Genomic DNA, 21,386 nt, shown 5'->3' on the forward strand with positions numbered 1-21,386 from the left:
CTCCAACCAAGGACATTCATGGAGATAACCTAGAACACCTGCACAGATGTAGCTCATAGCAGCTCAGTATCCAAGTGGTTTCCCTAGTAAGGGAACAGGGGCTGTCTCTGACATGAACTCAGTGGCTGGCTCTTTGATCACCTCCCCTCCAGTGGAGCAGCCTTACCAGGCCACAGAGGAGGACAATGTAGCCAGTCCTGATGAGACCTGATAAGGTAGGGTCAGATGGAAGGGGAGAAGGACCTCCCCTATCAGTGGACTGGGGAAAGGGCGTGGGAGGAGATAAGAGAGGAAAAGTGGGATTGGGAAGGAATGAGGGAGGGGGCTACAGCTGGGATACAAAGTGAATAGACCGTAATTAATAAAAAATAAATCAATTTTAAAATTTTTTTACAAAAGAAAGTCTTACAAATACTTAAAAACACATGAGGAAGATGACAGCCCATCAGTGAGTTGGCTTTCCTCTAGGAGTGTACAGTTGGTGCAGTGTTTGCAAATCAATGAGAAAATAAACAGACGACAGAAATCACAGGGTCGTCTTAGTCAATGCAGAAAAGGGCCTTTAAGAAAAGTTAACACTCCTCTGGATAAAATTCTCCAAAGAAATGAGAAATAGAAGGAAAATGCCTTGACAAAACAAAGGCAAATGTTGGCAAATCTATAGCCAACCTTGTCCTAAATGGGGAAAACCGAGAGCATTTCTTCTGAAATCTGAAATGAGACCAGGGTTCCCACTTTCTTTATTCTTATTCAATATCGTGTACAAGTCTTTGCCAGAGCAATAAAACAAAAACAATGAACAAAAAGGTTATTTATGAATTAGGATAGGAAGGGGCAAATTATCTGCTCTTAACAGACCCTGCCGACTCCACCAGAACCATATTAACAAATTAAACAAATGGTGCTGGGGACACTATATTCCCACAGATGGAGAACTGGAAGAACTATGTCTCTCACCCTCTCACCCTGCACAAAACTAAGTTCAAAATGAATCAAAGACCTTAATATAAGACCTGAAACTCTGGAACGGGTAACCCTTGGCGATATAGGCACAGGCTTTCTGAAAAGGGATCCAATAGCATGAGAAAATACCCCAAGAGACTGCATGAAACTTTTCTGCTCAATGAAGGAAACTATCTGCAGAGTTAACAGACAGGCTACAGAATGGGAGAAAGTCCCTGCCAGCATACCTCAGACAGGGGTTAAGATACAGAATGTGTAAAGAACTGCAAAAACTAAATACCAAAAAAAAAAAAACAAAAAACAAATCTTCCAGTCGATAAATGGGCAAATGAACTGTAGACAGTTCTCAAAAGAAAGCATACGAATAGTCAGTAATTTCTTAGAAAAGTGTTCTGTATCCATAGTCACCAGAGAAACGCAAACTGAAAGCACATTGAGAAATCACTTCCAGTCAGAATAACCACCACCAGGAAAAATGATAGCAAACACAATTTTTTTTTTTGATGTGGAGAAAGAAAAGTATTTATCTTCTGCTGGTGGGATTACAAACATATACAATCACTAGGAAGATCAGTTTGAAGGTTTCTCAAATTTGTAAAAGTAGAACTAACCTTAAGTCTCAACTATGTCACTCCTGAGTATATACCAAAATATATATCAAAATATATACTTATAAAAGTATTTTTTAAAAAGTATTTACCATAGCTCAAAAATTCATGTTCATTGCTAATCACTCACGTATAGGAAACAGAACCAGCCTAGATGTCCATCAACTGATGAGTTGATTAAGCTAGTAGATTAAGCTAGTAGAACTTATGCACAATAGAATTTCATGTAGCCTTAAAGAAAAAAAAATCACATTTTCAGGAAAATTTCCATTTTCCTGAAACAGAAAATCATCATGTTAAGCAAAATGGCCAGATCTGAACAACAGACACTCCATGTTTTCTTTCTTAAGATGAACCTAAAATTACTAAAATTGATGTGTAGGTCGAATAAAAATTATGTGTAGGTCATGAGAGTAAAGGGGGATCATGAGAGCAGAGGAAGGGGTAATTAAAGAGGGTGATATAATACACAGGATAAGAAAGCAGAAGGGTGACTGAGGGAAGGGGGGATCGGCTGAGGGGGATGGAAGCAGGCAGTGGGCGAGGAGTTCAAATACATGCTAACTTAAAACATTAATTTTTTAAACTTATACATGTTACCTGTGTGATAGTTACAAAGGTTTAGTGTAAAAATTTACTAAAGTGTGTGATTTTTCTGTTTCACTTTATAATTTAAAAAAAAGTTTAAAAACTTACAAATTGAGGATTTCTCTTGAACAACATACAAAGGTAATTAGGTTGCAGCTGGTTAGGAGAAGGGTTTGTCCTTTGATTGGCACTGAAGACATATAATCATGGGGCTTACAAGAATGCTCAGCAGTTGAGTGTATACCGCTCTCTCAGAGGACCAGGGTATGGTTCCCAGCACCCACACTGGACAGCTCACAACCTCCTGTAACTCCAGCCCCAGACAATCCTGCACCCTCTTGTGGCCTCTATAGCACGCCATTGGCAAAGACAAATAGTTAATGATTTGTGAAGAAAGAAACAAGGTAACAAATGAGAGAGGCTCCAGTCATTAATACCTGAGTTAGTTAGTCACCAGTGAGTCCCTGCTTTACATCTTTTAAACTGACAAACGTGAGGAGTCTGGTGATGCTGAGTGTTGCTGGGGACGCGGCAGCAAGAGCCCCTGATCCCTGCTAGAAGTACAGAGAGGAGGAGCCATGCTGGCAGCAGGTGGCTTAACCTAGCCAAAGGAAGCGTGGAGGTGCCATGGCACAGCAACAGCAGAATGTTAAACAATTCTAACAGGCTAGAGAGGAATTTGGGAGATCCCAGCATCCTGGGAAATGAAAGTGAGTAGGGCACCATTCTTGCTGAAATGTAGGGCATTCACAAACAGTCAGGCTTCTCTTTGGGGCCCGTTGCATACTCCCCGCACCATCCTGGGTGAGATTTCCGAGCCTGTATCACCAGAACCAATCATTTCCCTTTGCTGGGTGAAGATGATCAAATGTACATTCATTTCGTTTTCATTTGTGGTGTGGTGACTGGAAGCAGAAAGCTGAGCAGGTTTCTAAGGAGAGCAAGTTCCTGAGAGCTGCCGGCTATGAGAGTTGCCAATATATAGACATGTTATTTAAAGCCATGGGTCTAGACCAGCTGTTTTCAACCTGTGGATCATGACCCCTTTGGGGGTGTAAAAGAAAACCCTTTCACAGAGGGCACCTAAGAACATTGGCAAACACAGATTTTTATATAACAATTTATAACAGTAGCAAAAATTATGGTTACAAAGTAGCAGCAAAATTATTTTATGGCTAGGGGTTACTTCAACATGAGGAACTGTATTAAAGGCTCGAAGCATTAGGATGGTTGAGAACCACTGGGCTAGACAAAGCCATTAACAGGAAGAGGAAGGAAGGAAGGGAGAGGCCACCCACTGAGAAGTCTGGAACAAGGGGAAAGAATTACAAAGAGAACCGTATCCACTGCACATGAGCCAGCAGGCAGGATGAGGAATGCAAAATGAGTCCCAGGATGTGGCAATAGAGAAGCCACTGGTGTCCGTGGTGATAGTGGCTTTGGTGGACCAAGGGAAGAAAACTTGGCTGGTTGTTGAAGGACAGGCCATGAAGACAGAGCATTTGGATGGAGAGAGGTTTGCTTTCTGTTTTAAGACGGACATAGCAGTGTGTTTACCACCTAAACGAACAACTAACCAGAGAGTGGTAATGACGCTTGGGGTTGATTGTAGGAGTAAAGTTCTTGTTTAGGGGAAAGATGGCAGGGGTCCAGGGCACAGGAAAAGGGGAGGGAGAAAGGAAGAGGAGGGCAAAGTGGTGATGGGAGAATGGAAGGTTTGTTTGTTTGCTTGCCTGCTTGTTTGTTTGTTTTTTAAACACAACTGTTATCCCACTGGCTTTTATTTGCTCAGTGAAACGTGAGAGGAAAGAGAAGAGAGACTCCAGGAAGCTACAGAAGGTTTGGGCTGGTTGCCAGGCAGGTGGAAATGCAGCTTGACCTTGAGAACATGACAATGTCACAGGCTGGAAACAAAGCAGAGCATGGGAAAACATCTGAGCATTATTTTTTAAGTTTGGATATGTGTTTAACTTTTATGCAAATAGGGCTGTCAATATTCACACAAGTATACACTATCTGATGATAAATGCCTGGGGCTGTGGATGTAGCTCAGTCAATGGAGAGTTGGCCTGCCGTTCAGGAAGTTTTGTGTTTGATCCCCAAAATCACATAGACTAGGAACAGTGACGTGTGTCTATAATCCCAGCCCTCAGTGGATGGAAGTGGGGGAACAGAATTTCTATGACATCAACAGCTACACAGTGAGTTTGAGGATACCCTGGGATACAGGGGACCCTGTCTCAATAAGAACAACAATAAATGTGATGATGAAAAATGAACCAGGATGCTGATCAGGTGGTCCAGGAAGCCACACGTAAAAAAGCAAAGTTCATATAGTGATGCTACTCTCCACCGAATCAGAGATGATGTAGACAGAGCAGTGCATGCAAAGGTCCTGTGACAGACACACAGCTAGTGAGTCTCCTGCATGTCAGGCCCCACTGGGTATTATATCTGGAGCCTTGGGGACCCGTTTGGTTCTAATTTTGATGATTTGTAGTACCCGGTGCTCTGCCTCTGGAGTTGTTAATATCCTATAAATCTGCCCCTTTAAGTGGCACCATGTGCCTAGCTTCAGCCTAGCTATAATTGCAGTTTGGCTTTTGATTAGAGGAAACCCCCTGTGCTGCTCGCTGTGAGCTGGCCAGGGTGGCTAGACATCCTCCCGCAAAGCAAAGAGGGGTCGGCTTGGACGCTGGGGTCCCCAGGAGGTCAGAGCTCTGATGTGCTGAGGACACAGCTTCCTGGAGGCTCCCTGCAGGGGCGCTTGGGTGCCAGCCCTTTTTCCAGGATGGCAGATGTGTAAAAAGGGAGACCAGAACTCCTCACCCCCTTTAATGCATTAACTGAGGCGAGGCTTTTTTTTATGTCCTCAAGACAAAAGGAATTGTCATTTGAATTTCAGGACATTCAAATAACTCCACAGACTGAACCCATGCTTGAAGCCAAGAGTTGTGCAAATGTCCAGGTTAAAGCGCCAAGGAGCTATGATTGCTAAGCTCGGGGGACTTGGACGCACTGGTCATCACTGCCCAAAATTCTGTCTCTATTCAGCAATTCAGAGCACCCAGTCTGAACGCTTGAAATCAACTTGTAGCTTGGATCACTTCTAGGAAAAAAATGAAGTTCTGGTGGTGAGGATGCCTCTGAGCACTGCTGGACCTTTCTCTTTCCTCTGTCCCCCTCCACATTTTCACCCCTCCTTTCTTTCCTCCCTCTCTTCTTTCCTTTCTTTCTTATTTTCTATCTTCCTCCCTCCTTTCTTCCCTCTCCTCCCTTCTCCTGGTTCTTTTCCTCCTGCACTTCCTCTCCCCACCCCTTACCTGAGTATTTTAAGAGTATCCACCTTGAAGCTCCCAGTCTAGAGAGAAAGGCAGGGGGTGGCAGACCTTGGAAGGAACTAGAAGGATACAAATATAGGACAAGAAGTGACAGGTGGCTCGAGGACATGTTTTCTGGGAGTGACAGGTGATGAGCAGCAGCTTGCCAAGGTAATTGGGACAGACAGCAGGGGAAGTAACCAGTGTTAGGTGGAGAGAGGACAAGGCAGCAAGGTGGAGCATCTGAGCCAGGGAAAGAGGAAGCTAGAGATGGTTGAGAAGGGATCCCCAGCTGTGGGTCCTGCATCCTGGATGTGGAGAAGGTTTGCAGGGCTGTATACAAGCATACTGAGTTCTGGTTCTGGCTGCTGTGTGAAGGATGCCTTGGCAAAGGAGAGAGAGTCTGGAGAGGGGCAGGCCAGAATCATTTGAGCCCCAGGAAGGAGCTCGCAGAGTTGTGACCCAGGGTAGCAGTGATTTCGGTTAAAAAGAGGAGACTGGAGGAGGTACGCTGCAAGAATTGTGGGCAGGATATGCATGAGGATGAGCACCTGAGGGGAGAAGAGAGCCAAGGCCAAATGCAAGGATGTAGTTGGGGGAAACAGAGGACTACCCTGCTCTTTCCTGAGATGAGGAAGACAGAAGTGCTGTGTTTGGAAATAAAGAGTCAGACCGGTGACTCTGTCTGTAAAGGCTCGCTGTGAAAGAATGAGGCCCCAAGTGTAATAACCAGCACTCACGTGAAAGTTGAGACAGAAGTGGGTGAGCGGGACAGGCGGATCCGTAGAGATCATTCAGTGTTCTCCGGGCTTGGTGACAAACGCTCTCTCAAATCCTCAGGTACATGCGGCTGAAGAGATGTTTCGTCGCTGAGAGTCTAGAGGACTGAGCTTTAATTCCCAGCACAAGCGTGGCAGCTGACAACCAGCCCTAACTTCAGTTCTAGAGAATCTTCTGGCCTCTCTGGGCACCAGACACATGTGGCACACACACACAAAATCATAATTTAAAAAAAAAAGGTGTAGAGCAATGATATGGACCTCTGGCCTCCCTATGTGTGTCACAAACATGCAAGTACACAAACACACTTGTGCACACCCGTGCACCCACACACGTGTACACACACCCATGCACACCCATACACACATGTGTATATGCACCCACACACGTGCTCGGTCTAGCACTTTTGCACATATCCACAGAAGCACTGTGGATGCTACACAACAAGGAAAAAAAACAGACTTACATCCTGCCTGCATTAGACACTTGTGATCAGTCAAGTGAAGACCCCTGGTGACTAACTGCAGCCTGAGCTGAACACAGAGAGCAACAGTGGGAAAGAGAGGGAAGCGAGGACCCAGCAGTGTGGAAGCTATCTCCTAACCAGTAGTTCTTGGCTGTGGCAGCGTGCTAGGACCACCCGGGAGGTTTTGAATTCCAGGTCCCTGGGATATAACACAGAGCACTAATAGTGGGCTCTGGATGATGGAACCTGAGCACAGGCATTGTGAGCCCGACATGCAACCGAGCTCTGAACACTGCTCGTGACAGGTCAGTCAGATGTGTCAGGGCCTGGGCCCCAGATCTACAGCATGACTAGCACACGGAGTTTATTAGAGATGCCACAGCACAGGGTTCATTCGACACCTACAGAATTAGATACTGTGTGAACAAAACCCAGGTAACGGGTGTCAGCTTCCCCTTCCTTTATATCTTTGAGGGTGGACGTAATGGTCGGAGCTGTGGCAATCATCTTGTAACCATGAAGCAGCACACTTGCAGACAAAGAGCAAACTGACTGATAGGTGGCAGAGTGGGATAAGCTGGGAAGCCACCAGACCATGGTAAGGCTTTGCCATTTCCCTGAGCCTGACCCAGGAAGGCCTTGCCAGTCCCATAAGCTAGAGGCGTTGGGATCCTTGACATGCCATGCTCATGTCAGCCACACACATCGGCTTCATCCATTCCACACAGTCCCTCATGAGGCTCAGGAAGCCAGGGCTCAGTTGATTTGGGCTGGACCCCAATATCAGTGCAGGTCTGCTACGCTCTTGCCACTCCTCACTTCCGGGACCTCCAGGCCTGCGTCCTTCCCAAGAGACACAAGAGGACCTGGAGACTGTGACAGCATCTTCTGTCTATAAATTCAGTGTCATCATCTCGATGATAAACAAAGTGGCTAGGGGATGGGTCCACGACACCAGGCACAGCCATGCCAGATGAGGGGAGGATATCAGCAGCCAATGGGACCAGGATCTGATCTCTTACAGATCTGCTACTTCTTTGGCTCAGGATGCAGAACCTGTTTCTGCTGTGCTCTGGGAAAAGGTCTATGGAAACGTGAGAGGCAAAAACCCTTGGGTCATAGCCCTTAAGTCTCTCCAGTGAGATGCTTGGGTCCCCACCCTCAGCTGTTACGGAGAAGTTTCTGTGTGTTCTGGCTGAGGAGGCTCCCATCATATTTCCCTGCCCTGTTCTGAGGCACCTGGGGTAACTTCAGTCAGGAATCATGTGGAAAGATCTGTTGCAGAGTCTGCAGCCATCAAAGCCCCTGCCCCCGCCCCACCCCCAGACTGAGCCTCACAGTGGTTTTGAAGATGGATGGCTGAGGGCTCCTGGATGCCTGGCTACATCTTCTTCTGGAGCCTCACTGGCACCCTGGCCTTGTGACCCTGTGCTCTTGCCCCTTCTGTCTATAAATTCAGCCTTGGTCAACACCCCTGAAGATGTGTGAGGAGTTAGAGGCTGATGTGGGGAGGAGGGGAGGGGGACTTAGAATGGTGACTGGCACAAGCCCAGTGTTAAACAGTTTCCCTAACACTGGCCAGGTAAGTATGGTTGTTTCAAAGGAGCTTTCAGCCTCAGCCCCAGCCCCAAATTGTTCATCCCTCACCCCCTTTGAGAGCCAATAGCTTTACCGTGGCCCAAAAGCATGGTGGGAAGGGCAGAGTCATTCAGATTTCCTTCTTTGAGGAGCTTCTTTCCTTAATACCTTAGCTGGAACCACCCTGGTCCAGCAGGTTTTCATGACAAACTGCCCATTTTTTGGTGCTGGGATAGAGCCTAGGACCGGTTCTGGTAAGCCATACCTTCAGCTCCTGGAGTCCTTTTTAAACAAGTGACTCACAAGGCTGGAGAGATGCCCCAGCTAGCTGATAAGAGCATTGGCTGTTCTTGTGGAGCACCTAGGTTCAGTTCTTAATACCCACGTGACAGCTTATAGCTGCTGGAGACTCGAGGACATGAGAAGCCTTCTTCTGGCCTACAAGGACACCTAAATGCAGTGGTTCCCAGACAAGCACACACATCCACATCCGTGTCCAATCACACATGTTCACATACACAAATAAAAGAGTAAAAAATAAGAATTTAAAAACAGAGGCTGAAATAAAATAGCACGCTTGGCTGAGATGATGCTGAAAGACCCGAAACTAGAGTTGAGGAGAGACCTCAGGTTGCCTTCGCTCTGAAGCAGTTACCTTCCAGGCCTTCCTGGGCAGCCTGCAGCTAGGAGTGAGCAAGAGGCCCCGGTATGGTCCATATATCTTACCTTCTGTTGGGACATGCTTACTCTCTAGGGAATTCTCCCCCCATTAATACATTTATTTATCTATCAATAATTTATCTTATTAATTAATAAATCATCCATAAATCAAATTAATTTATTCACTTTATAGCCCCCTCCTTCTTCTCCTCCCAGGTCCCCATACCCGCTTTTTCCGTTATCCTCTGCCCTTCTGCTGAGAAAAAGGAGAGACCACCCATTGGTACCAACCCACCTGGCACATTAAGTCACTGCAGTACTAGCTGTATCTTCTCCCACTGAGGCCAGACAAGGCAGCTTAGTTAGGGGAACTGGATCCAAAGGCAGTCATCAGAACCAGAGACAGCCCCCACTCCAACTGTTGGGGGACCTACATGAAAACCAAGTTGCACATACGCTATGTATGTACAGAGAGCCTAGGACCAGCCCATGGATGCTTTTTGGTTGGTGATTCCGTCTCTGTGAGCCCCCATGAGCCCAGGTGAGTTTACTCTGAAGGTCTTCTTGTAGTCTCCTTGACCCTTATGTCTCCCTCAATCCTTAACCCCACTATTCCACAAAACTCCCAGAGCTTGGCCTATTGTGTGGCTGTGGGTCTCTGCATCTGTTTCCATAAGCTACTGGGTGAAGTCTTTCAGAGGACAGTTATGCTAAGCTCCTATCTGCAAGCCTATCAGGGTAACATTAGCAGGGTCGGATTGGTTCTCTCCGATGGGGAGGGACTCAGGTTGGGCCAGTCTCTGGTTGGCCATTCCCTCAAGATCTCTACTCCATCTTTGTCCCTGCACATCTTGTAGGCAGGACAAATTTTGAGTCAGAGCTTTTGTGGGCAAGTTGGTATTCTTATACCTCCATTGAAAGTCCTGCCTGGCTACAGGAAGTGGCCACTTCAAGCTCCATATTCCCAATTACTTGGAGTTTCAGCACGAGTCACCCCCATAGACTACAGGGAGCCTCCCCCTTCCCAGGTCTCTGGCACATCTCTCTGGGGAATTCTTACTCTCTGCTTAGGGTGACCAAGGTATTACTAGGTTTTGCCTCAACCCTCCCCTGTTCCTCCTGCTCCGTCCTCTTCCTTTCCCAAACTTTGACCCTTCAGAAACACCTTCTACACAATCTTGTTTGCATCATGTCAGCCCTTAGCAAACGCACAGTGCCCATCTGCTTCCTGTAGTTGGCCATTGTTTTTGTTTTGTTTTTTTCTGAATCTTCTTCCCATGGGATCCAGCTTTCTTTGGGCATGAAGGTTCCCCTTAGGCTCAAGTTCCATGAGCTTTGTCATGCTACAGGGGACCCCCACTGCTGGCTGCCCCTGATAAGCAGAGGCAGCTCCCACAGCATCAACATAGCTAGTGTGTACGCCCTTGATCAAGGAGGCAGCTACTATCTCACTGTTCCCAGCTGGCACCACATGCAGTGGGCCCTGTCACATTGCTAGGCTTTGGTATTTGGTGATTGTCCCATTTGCCTGGGAGTTTCCCATTCTTTGGGGGAATGATTTGGTCACCTTTACAGAGAAGGTGATGATGAAGGGGTGCTGGGTGTGTTCCTGTGTCTTACTTCCCATGCTGGGCTGTGAGACCCTGGAGAGAGCACTTGCCTCATGACCACTGGTCCACAGAGCCTAGGGATGTTGCAGTGGTGGGTGGGAGGAAGACAGATGCATATTAGCACATCATGAAGACTGACCATGGTGAATACAAATGACCCACTGGATGCTCCCCCGGTAGGTGACCAACTTGGACTTGGCTTTGGAGGCATTTAGAAGAGGAAGCTGCTGAGCCGCCCCCACGGAGAGGATGCGGGGCTAGAGGGGAGCTGCTTCATGCAGAAGGGGCAACATGTGCGTGAAACCTGTGCTGTTTTAAAAGAATAAAAATCCCACAGTTTGATTTTACCACGGAAGACTCAGGAGCCAGATGCTGGGGTGAAAACCTGCTAGCTCAGAGAGGCAGGAAAAGCACCCACTGACCTTCCTATTCAGCTCATGTTCCAGGAAAAAAAAAAAAAAAGGCTAAAAGCTTGCTAGCTCAGCTGATGGCCCAGGAGGAAAAGGTCTGCTAGCTCGCCTGACAGCCCAGGAGGAAAACCAAAGAACCAAAGAGCTGGAAGTGCCAACGAGCCAAAGGCCAAGGAGTGCAAGAGCTCAAGAGCTAAAGCCTCTGCTACTCCATGCTGTCTTAAATACCCTTCAACTCAAAGTCGCTCCTTTCTATTAATCCTTGTCAGCTGGTTACTTGACCCTGGGCTAACTTTATTAAATCCTGTGTACAGAAAGCTCTTGGATTAAAGGTGTGTGCTGGATTAAGCCACACCATAACCTCCTGTTTACAATAAACAGAAAAGTTCTTGGATTAAAGGTGTATGTTTGGGCTGAACCACACCAAACATAAAACAGAATTTTATAGTTCGCAATCTCAGGGATTGTGAACTACAGTGGAATCAAATAGCCTGCAACAAACCTGACTGTGACACATACCCTCCCAGCATTCATGGCTGCCGTAGGAAGGACCTTCTTAATGTCCCTCTGAGGGAAATTTCTGAAGTCTCTACGTAAGTGAATACACTAAGCAGTAAGTGAATACAGTATTAGAGCTACTGGGTTGATTTGTAGGTGTATTCTTGGCCCAACCAGGCCCAGTGATGCCAGTCTATCTCTGGACATGCACTGGAACTTAGGAAAGAAAGCAGGATCTCCTCTTTGGCATTGAAGGTATTTCAGCCTTGTCACCAGTTATAAGAGGAATACTTCAGATACAACGATTATACCTAGTCAGGCTAAAGATGAAAGACAAATGATCTGTTGTTCCCAAAGGACCATAACACATAAATAATGGTAAATATTTCTAAGGTGTCACATAGATAGCCTCTGTAACCTCCCACAAACACTATACCTGACCTCTCAAAGCCAGCTCATCTGCCAATGCTGTTGTGCTCTCTGCCATGCCCAGGTCTGCACAGGGACATGGCTGCCACATGGCCGTATGTTTTGGGGTAGATCATAGTGCATTCTAGCTTCAGCTCTACTGCTCTCAAATATTTCAACATTCGATATTCTTTCCCTGGGTTTCATTCAGGCCTTTTCAGTGAAGCAATGGCAGGAAGGCTCCTCTGTACTCATCCTGTGGAAGTCCTCCAGCAACGTGATTCCGCTTGACACAGTTTCCAGCCCTGAGAACTTAACAGTTTCTTCCTTGATACTTCAACATTATTTGAATACTTCAACATTATTTGTGTCCCTTAGTTTCTCTGTCTGAAAGCCTGGCAACTACTCAGTCTACAAGGCTGAAGCCTCAGCAGACCCAATCTGGTGCTGAAGGCCTGGAGGATTCTTGGAGAGCCATTGGTCCTCAGTCCATGCTGAAAAGCAGAAGAAACTGGATTCTGATGTCAACAAAGAACAGCAGTATCAGCAACAGAGGAAGTAGAAGCAGGCAGGCAAAAGCAAAAGCTTTTCCATGGGACCTCTTTACATAGGGACCAGAGATGGAAGATGATGCCCACTTAGGAAAGGATCTTCAACCTTAGTTAATCACTCTAGAAAACACCCTTACCCAGAAAACATTCTAGAAAACACTTCACCCAGAGGTACATCTCTTAGTTGACTGCAGACCCAGTCAAGCTGACAACCAAGAAAAACCTTCCAGGAAGGTGGAATTCAGAAGCTTTCATGGAGGCTGTCTGGTGGGGCTTAGCCCAGTGCTGAGGCTGGGGAGTGTGGGAAGGCTTTGGAGCTGAAAATCCTGTGATCCAAGTTGAGCATTCAGAAAGTTCCACTGCATCTGTGAACAGCTGGATCCAGAATCAGGGGGAAGTAGAGAGATTCCCCCCTGACAATGACACCTACCAGCATGCTATGAAATGGGTCTTGATTGGGAATGGTCAGTCAGGGACTCAGAGTCCCTTAACTCTCTGCACAGTATCTCCAAGTCTGAGCAATGAATGAACTCATGATTTCACACGGCAATGGACACACAGATGATCTAAGCAGGGCACCCACCATCTCCACAGAGTCCCATGGCCCTCTAGGAGGTAGACACAACACTGATCTCCACAGCTGAAGTGTGACCTTTCCAACTTCCCGGCCTTAATCCCCGTGGCCAAAGAGCCCTCCAGGACAGGCTCCAAGAAGCCTTACAAACTCCATCTCCTCTCCTCTGCCTTCCCTCCACCCTTGTCTGTCAGCCGCATGGGCCTGCCCTGAATGGTTTATCCACTCCCTGTTTCCCCTGATTGGAAGCCAGGTGCTCAGAGGTGGTTTAATTATATTCGCCTCTCTGCCCAGGGAGGAGGCTGACCTTCAGCCCAACCCCTTTCTATTTATTTCCTGTTTTCCAGTCTAATTTTGGGCATATTTTTTCTATTTAAAGTTATTTGCTGGCACTAGAATACAGTACTCCTAGAGACAAAAATACCCAGAGTCTCATTAATGAGGAACAGGGCACTCAGAACTTAGGGAGAAAGCATAGAAAGAAATCTAGCTGGCAGGAAGGAGAGGGATGGGATGGGGTAGGCAGTGGCTGAGAAGGATGCTGCAGAGTGGAGAAGGAGATAGGCTCTCACCTCTATCTAGCAGAAAGGTCCTGATAATCTCACTGTCTGACCCCTCCCCTTTCTCATTTGTAAAATGGGGACAGAAAGGACAGGAAGTGACAGGGACAGAAAACGGAATGGAAGGCTATTTCCAAACCCAGTTCCCAGGATCTCTACCTTCAGCAATCTCCCTAGTCCTAATCCAGAAATACAGACTCCTCACCCTGGCCTGGAGGTGTAATCATTTAAAGTGCTCAATGTGGGACAGGTGTACAGGCAGCATTCAAGTGACACCCAGGACAATGAAAGGTGTTCATGCCCTCATCCCCTCAAAAAGTACAATTGGAAGCTGGTGGTGTGGCTCCATGGTAAAGCATTTACCTGCTACCCACAAGGCCCTGGCTCATCCTCACACCTCAAACAAACGCACAAAGATGTTACCAATCTTCTCTCTATCTGACCACTATCTTATCTTTCTTTTTTATTTCTTTCCTTCAGTTTCTCTTTCCTCCTTCCCCCCTCCTCCTTCCTCATCCTCCTATTCATTATTTCTTTTTTTGTTGTCGTTATTTGAGACTATTTTAGCTCAGGCTAACTGTGATCCCTATACATATGTAGTGGAGGATGATCTTGAACTCCTGCCTCCTGCTTCCATCTCCAAAGTCTCCAAAGAGTGCTGGGATCACACACATGCACCACCACAGCCTTCCAGAACATAATCTTGATGGTGCAACTGAGGAGCTGGCTCCTCAGTCCTAAGCACCCTCCTTTCTCTGCTCACACGCAGTTTAACTTTCTAAAAGCAGGACATGTTTTTAAACAGTGTGGGCAGGTTTGCCTCTCTCCCAGATAAGCTTTGGAAGTTCCACTCCTAGATCAGGGCTTCATACAGCCAGAAAACCCACCATCCCATCCCCAAAGAAATCCATCACCGCATGTTGCATGGGTCCTATCCCATCCAATTGCACATTGTCTAGGCTTTCCTTTGCCACCAGTGAGCCATCTATGAGCCCTGCCGGGTACTGCTCTCTTCACGCTGGATTGGGGTTGTGGTCGCAGAAGTGAGAGAGTTCTAGCCACTGGATGATGTCACTTTTCCAGGTTCATCACTGCTTCCTTCCCAGGCAGGACCACAGAAGAAACTGTGCACTCTGTCTTAATATAGAGGAGGCAAAGGACTTCCCAGACTTTTCATGGTGACTGAATGGCTCAACTGTGACCTGTGCCAAGGACAGCCTGTGGTACCACCTCCTAGGATGGAAGCCACTCTGGCCAGAGGAACGAGGTTCCTGACTGTCCCTCTGAAGGGCAGCAGCCTTCTGGAGAGTCATATGAAGGCCCATTGATGAAGCCAAAGATGGAAATAAATGATAACTTCCTCAAATGGCCATGCAAAGGATAAAATGTTACGACTCAAAATGCAAGGCCCAGAAATAGTGTTTCAATATAACCAATGGGGATTTACATCAAAGGTGATCCAAATATTAGAGGTCTTTATCATTATAAACATAAATAGTCCAAGGTGATAGGGCTAGTTTGATCAAGCTCTATTTGAGCTAAATTGTAGGAGATGTATGGGAATTTTCTATTAGAAACTGATTTACTCTGTTTTTTCTTTTAATAGAAGGCCTGTTTGGTCCACAGACAAATTTTAAAAAAACAAACAACAGCAATAAAACCAGCTTTCAGGACTGAAGCTCAGGGACACAACACAGCCCCATCCAGCATGGGAGTTCTTATTCAGAATCTGTTTTAGATGTGGCTTGCGGTGCTCTCCCTCTCCTCCTGATGTGCATCACTTAAACAGTGGAGCTGGGACACTGAAAATCTGCAAGTCTCTGATACCTGAATTCAAGGCCAAGAGAAGATGTGGAATGGGCAGGGCATGCAGACTTATGGTAGACACTGGACTCGGGATATTTACATTTGGTTCTGCTCCTGCACTGCCCCTTTCTTGTCCTTGAGGGAGACCCCTGACCTCTTGGCCCTTTCATGCTCCAACTTTAAAGTGGGCAAGGGCTGCATGGAGGGCCCTGGCTCAGCGCTTGGTGGCACATAGCAGGACTTGTTGGGAGTCGAATGTTCTCATTGCCTGAGTGTTCGTGACTCCCAGTCACAATGTCGAGCTGTTGGTTTTATTGTTTTCTGCCACTGAGGCTCAAAAAGGTTGAGTCACCCGTTCACAGATACAGAGCTGGTGTTTGGATCTAGATTCATCTGCGTCAGGATAGGAGTCCTTTCCTTTCCTGAAAGGCATAGGGGGAAAATGGAGGCCTCCCACTCATGAGTGATAATGCTAGTATAGGGTCTAGGCTTAGTAGGGCCCTGCCATGAGCCCTGTGTCTGTTGGGACATGAGCCAGCCTTCAGCCAGCCAGGAAGGATCTAAAGGACGGGGCTGTGGAGGCCCCAGTACCAAAGGTTTTTAACAACTGGATTTCATTTGAAGTAGTTACTTTGGAATGGCAGGAAGGGGTACACAGGAGGTATGGTGTCCCCCAGGCATGTGGGAGCCGGCTGTCAGCTAATATGGAAAATGATGAAGACAGCTGAGTTTTTCATGTTGTGTGCACACTAGTAATGAAGCAGGAGGAATTTTTAGGGGAGGGCCTAGGCTGTGGGAAAAGTGCTACAGATGTCGGAATCACGAAGGAAGGGAGGCTATGGCCCCTTTGGGTTGAGGGGAGCATCTCCTGGCATCTAGAGTAGGACCCTGGAAACTGGAAAATGTCTGAGGCCTAGAGGCAGGTGTACATCTGGCATGGGTGGACACAGAAGCAGGGGTTCTTCTCTGGACTGGTTCTGCTCTCTAACCTGAAGCAGAGATGGGCACTGCTGTGATGGACACTCAGAGCAAAGTGAGCCTTGCTTCACAGGAAGAACAGCGTGAGGGAGGAGAAGGGATAGCTTGTTAAATAGTGATTTTTCTGATGCTGCCTAGACATCCTAGTTGAAATATACCTTCCTGGAGAGATGCTAAGACTCAGGCACTTAATGAACTTACAAATCTCAGGAAGCCGATGAGCTCACAAGTCTTAGGAAGCCCCTGAAATTTACAAGATTCACACCAGGCCTCCCCAAGATTATATAAGCAACAACAATTCCCAGAGAGAGGACTGTGTCTGGCCAGTGAATAGCCTCATGGAATTCCAGAAATGCAGTTGTCATGAGGTGAGCTTTTCAGTGACAGCTGCCTGTAAGTCACCATATTTCTGTAAATAACTCTTTTATCCTTACTCTGTAAGTTACCCCAATAAACTCACTGATTTGCTAAGCTAGAATGGAGTTGCTTGCTCGGTGCCCTATGTGGGATGAAGAGATGTGTTTACATCTCCCCAGGGAAAGTCCACACAACAAGCAGGAATTTAGGCTGGGGTGGCTGAGACTTCAGTAGATCCTGTGAGGTGCAGAAGGGCTTCCGGAGGAGGTCAACGTGGACACGCAAGACACGGAGGCTGGATGGGGTGTGGGGCAGAAGGCCTGTATTTAGTGAATACTTGCTATGGATAAGGGAGGTTGACCCCATCTATGTGTCCCTATGGGGTGAATGGGCAGCCACTAAAGTGCTCATTCCTCCCCAGTTTCTAGGTTCACACACCCTCCTCTCAGCTCCCTTCCCATGGGATGAGCTGATCAGTCAAAAGCCCAACTCTGGTCCAATCAGCTAAGACAGGGGTGGGAAGAAGTCCTCAGCTAGGCTTAAAGTGTCAGATAAGTGTAGTTGTGGGGTTCTTTGGGAAGAGAGGCTAGGAAATAGAAGGAGATCCCGGAAGGGTAGTTAGCATATACTGGTTTACACACTCGTTTGGTGGTTTGTGGGATATGTAGTTCCCTATTGCCCTCTGCAAGCTACCCACTAGCCCAGCCTCTGATGCTGATCCAGAATGCACTCTTTCACTCCCTTTCTGTTGTTCCTCATCCTTATGGGACTGCACGCTGTGTCAGCCCTGTGTCCTTAAACCTGCATCTCTCCAGCTCAGTGCTCTAGCAGCCAGAATGATCATTTCAAAGTATGAACTGAGTAGTATTCCTCCATTTCTGCTCTGTCTGTGCCCCCTTCCTCTCCCCCTCTCCCCCCCTTCATGGACCTTTCTCCAAAATCAAGACTCTTGACTGGTATCACTTCTGTCTCATGTTCTTCTGTCTCATCTTCTTCTACATCTTATGCCTGTGTGTGTGTGTGTGTGTGTGTGTGTGTGTGTGTGTGTGTGTGGTTGTTTGTCCCATGTTTCATTGACCATGCTCTCATCCTCTCTATCTCTCCAACATGCCTACCTCAGTTCTGTTCTGACTCAGTTTGGCACTGTCTCTCTCTCTCTCTCTCTCTCTCTCTCTCTCACACACACACACACACACGTGGTGTCTTTCAAGCACCATGATAGATTTAAGTGGCAAGAGCCCGTGAAATGTTTACAGGCTCAAGCACCCATGTAGTACAGGCCTCATCAGCTGATGCAGGGACCCAGGCTCCCCTCAGCTGCGGCTATTCAACCCCAGGTCCACATCTTTGCATGCAACAAAGAGAAGGCCAGAGAATTTCCCAGTTCTGAAAACCCCAGGTCTGCTCCCATCGAGATGGCAAGAGCGGGTCATGGACACACACCTGGGTGTAGAGAGGCCACAAGCAGGTATTAGTGAAGGGGAGAGCATTTAGTGAGCATTTAACTACCCAGACCATGACCATGGCCACTTTCTCAGACCCTCTCTTAAAAAAAATCAAAACAAACAAACAAACAAAAAAATAGTCCCTCTGTCACTGCACACCTCTTGCCATTATTTAATTTTCTTCACCATCTCTCATGTATGCCTGTGTCTGAATCTGTAATCTTTCTGGAAGGTAAGCCCTGTGAGGGCGAAGACATTGGTCACTCTTTGCCATATTCCTAGCACCCAGATCAGGGTTCTGGCAAAGGCAGCTGCTTAATGGGTGTTTGTTGAATTGATGTCATCCAGAAACTGGAAGAGGAGAAAATACATTCCCGAGCATCTTATGAGGATGGTGTGATGCTGATCCCCAAACCAGACTGTACAATAGCGCACAGGAAGTTCAGAGGCTTCGTGATTAGAAAATGCTTTAAAATCTGAAACCCGCCCCCCAGCAGATCCCTTTCCCTCACTGTTGCTAATCAAGAGGCTGTAAATCTCAAGAAGGTAAGGCTCACATCTGAGCCAAGAAGCCTGGGGACGGGATTGGTTCTGTCCTGGCTTCTGTGTGGACCTCTCTTCTCTCTTCTTCAAGCCTTGGTTTCCCAGCCTGCGAGATGAGGGTGGCTCAGAGCTGGCCAGGCAACACTCCACATGCCCTACAGAGTGCCAGGGCATATGACCTCCCCAGACTATGACTGTGCCTTCTTTTTCCAACTGTTGACCTTTGGAGAAAGCTCCCCTCCTGATTGTCTCTCCCTCTGTGGTCTTAATAAGGCTTAATGAGGGGCCTGGCTGGGCCCAGCCCCTCAGTGGCCACCAGATCATACTTCCACGCTAGGGCAGGGTAGGGGGAATGTGGTAATGACAGGGTCCTGGTATGGGGTGAGCTGACAACCTCGGCTGGCCTTTCTGGGCCTCTATTAACAGACCACACAGGGGAATGTCTTCACAGAGACCATGATTTTCAATTTTTCCACTGAAGAAGGCAGCTGGGAAGAGGTGGCCAAGAGGCCAGGGACAATCATCTGTGTTTCTCTCAGCAAAATTTCATCCATCCTCCAGCCTGACACCAACTCACACTTCTGCCTATCCTCCCACTTGGCTGTTCACTTACCACCTCCCAGACCTATCGACCACCTATCTACATGTCCATCCTTCCTCTTAACCATCCACCAGCCAGTAAACCAGGCAGGCCAAAGATGTCTAGCCAACATTCTACCTGTTCACCAGTCCTCCCACCTACCTATCCATCTTTCTACCTCTCTATGCGCCCTTCTATCTCTGTGTCTATCCACTACACTCTCTATCATAAGCCCGAACTAACAAGACTGAGCAACTCTGGGCTAACACTGTAAGCCAAAATAAGCATTTCCGCCTTTTAGCTTGATTGTCTCTGGCATTTTGTCACAGCATTGGAAAGTTGACTAACACAGTTTATTGAACTGAGTTTATTTCCAGAACCCAACCATGGGGATCAATAACAACGGCAGATTCTTGGAGCTGTTGAAAAGATTAAGGTTAAAGAACACAAAAGACACAGACGAGAACAGCCCCCGCCATTGCACATAATGAAGAAAAGTTACTTATCATGACTTCAGAATAGCCACAAAAGCTCAGGGAAAACAGACCATCTTCCTCCTTCAGGCCCCGTTTGCTTGAAGGTCCTCTACACTGCTGTGGCCGCCCCCACCCCCAGCTCCTCTGTCTCCTCAGATAGCCCCAAATGTGTCTGCTCTGAGTGTGGCTCTAATTCAAGCCAATGTCACCGGGTGTCAGGCTGTCAGAGAGGGTGTCAGGGAAGGCCCTTTGCCAATGTCATCCTTCTAATTACCCAGTGCTATGCCCCAAGTTCAAACAGATGTGGCCTGGCAGGCAGGATGGCAGAGTACTTGGACTATGAGCTGCGATGCCAGGCAGGCTTGGGTTGGACACTTGCCTTTGCCTCTTCCTTATGGTGAGAGTGGCTTTGTATTTCTGGGGCTCATGCCTCATCTGTAATGGCTACAACAAGGGCTGCCAAGCAGATGTGCCTTCACGGGAAACGACGGCATCATGCCCTTGAATCCAGCTCCGCCTCAATTCTTCTGTTTGTGGAACCCCTTCTTGCTCTGGGACAGTGTAACCTAAGAGCGGCTGTTCAGGGCGTAATACTGCTCGGCAGCCCTGGCTGCTTCCTGACGCAGCCAAACTGGCTTCCTTAGAGACTCAGGATGAAGCCTACTCTGAAGGATGCTGAGCAGATAATTGGAGGTAAAGACAACCTCAACAACACACAGTAGCCTCCTGGAGCCTGGCTCCCCTGGAGCTCCAGCAGGAGCCTGCCCATCCAGTAAGCTGCCTGTATGAAGGCCAGTTCTCTCTGCAAGCAGACAAGTCATCAGATACGAGGCTGATGAATGAATGCCGGCTGCAGGGCACTGCAAGCCCCACATGAGGGCCCAAGCCCCTTCCTCCCTAGGGGCTTGTGGGCTTTTGTGCAGGACACAGGGGCAGCCTGGCTCCCTGACTCCAGATCTCCAGTGGGGTTCAAACTCTTACATCAGAGCCTTTGTTCTGATGGCAACCTTAATTAAGGGCTTTCAAGCCCGTCTGTGAAGAAATGTGCTGTCTGCTCTGTGAGAATTTAGGGACTGTCCTCAGAGATGTCATTCTGTTTCCAATTATCCAGATTTTAAGCCCCAGTTCCAAACAGATGCTGCCTTGAGAGCTCAAAGAAGTGGGCAGTGGGTGGGCTGGGGAGAGTGCCCACCTGTGTTGAGGGTGTGGCCCTGTCATAGCCAGCTTCCAGGGCCTCCCCTGGGGGCTGGCTTCCCCAGACACACACTCAAGAATCACAGTGTGCTGTGGATGGAAATCTCGGGTTCAACTGAGACAGGAGGGAAAAGGCCCATCGAGGGGAGGGAAAGGGCAGTGGTCAGGCAAACTTCCCAATGACACAGAGTTTAAGCAAGACTTGGAAAAGCCAAGGGAGAAGAGCTGCTGGTCAGGGGATATGGTACCATGCAGGGTACAACTTAGATTTGAAGATGTGCCAGGAAAACTCTGGGTCTTGAAACCCATGGAGGGTCTGTCCTCCTCCTCTCTTCCTCCTTTTCCTCTTCCTCCTCCTCTTCCTTTTCCTCCTCTTCTTCTTCCTTTCTCTCTCTCCCTTTTTTCTCCCTCCCTCTCTCTCTCTCTCCTTTTC

This window comes from Psammomys obesus, unplaced genomic scaffold, assembly GCF_907164565.1.
Source record: "Psammomys obesus unplaced genomic scaffold, mPsaObe1.curated_primary_1811, whole genome shotgun sequence".
NCBI classification, from domain to species: domain Eukaryota; kingdom Metazoa; phylum Chordata; class Mammalia; order Rodentia; family Muridae; genus Psammomys; species Psammomys obesus.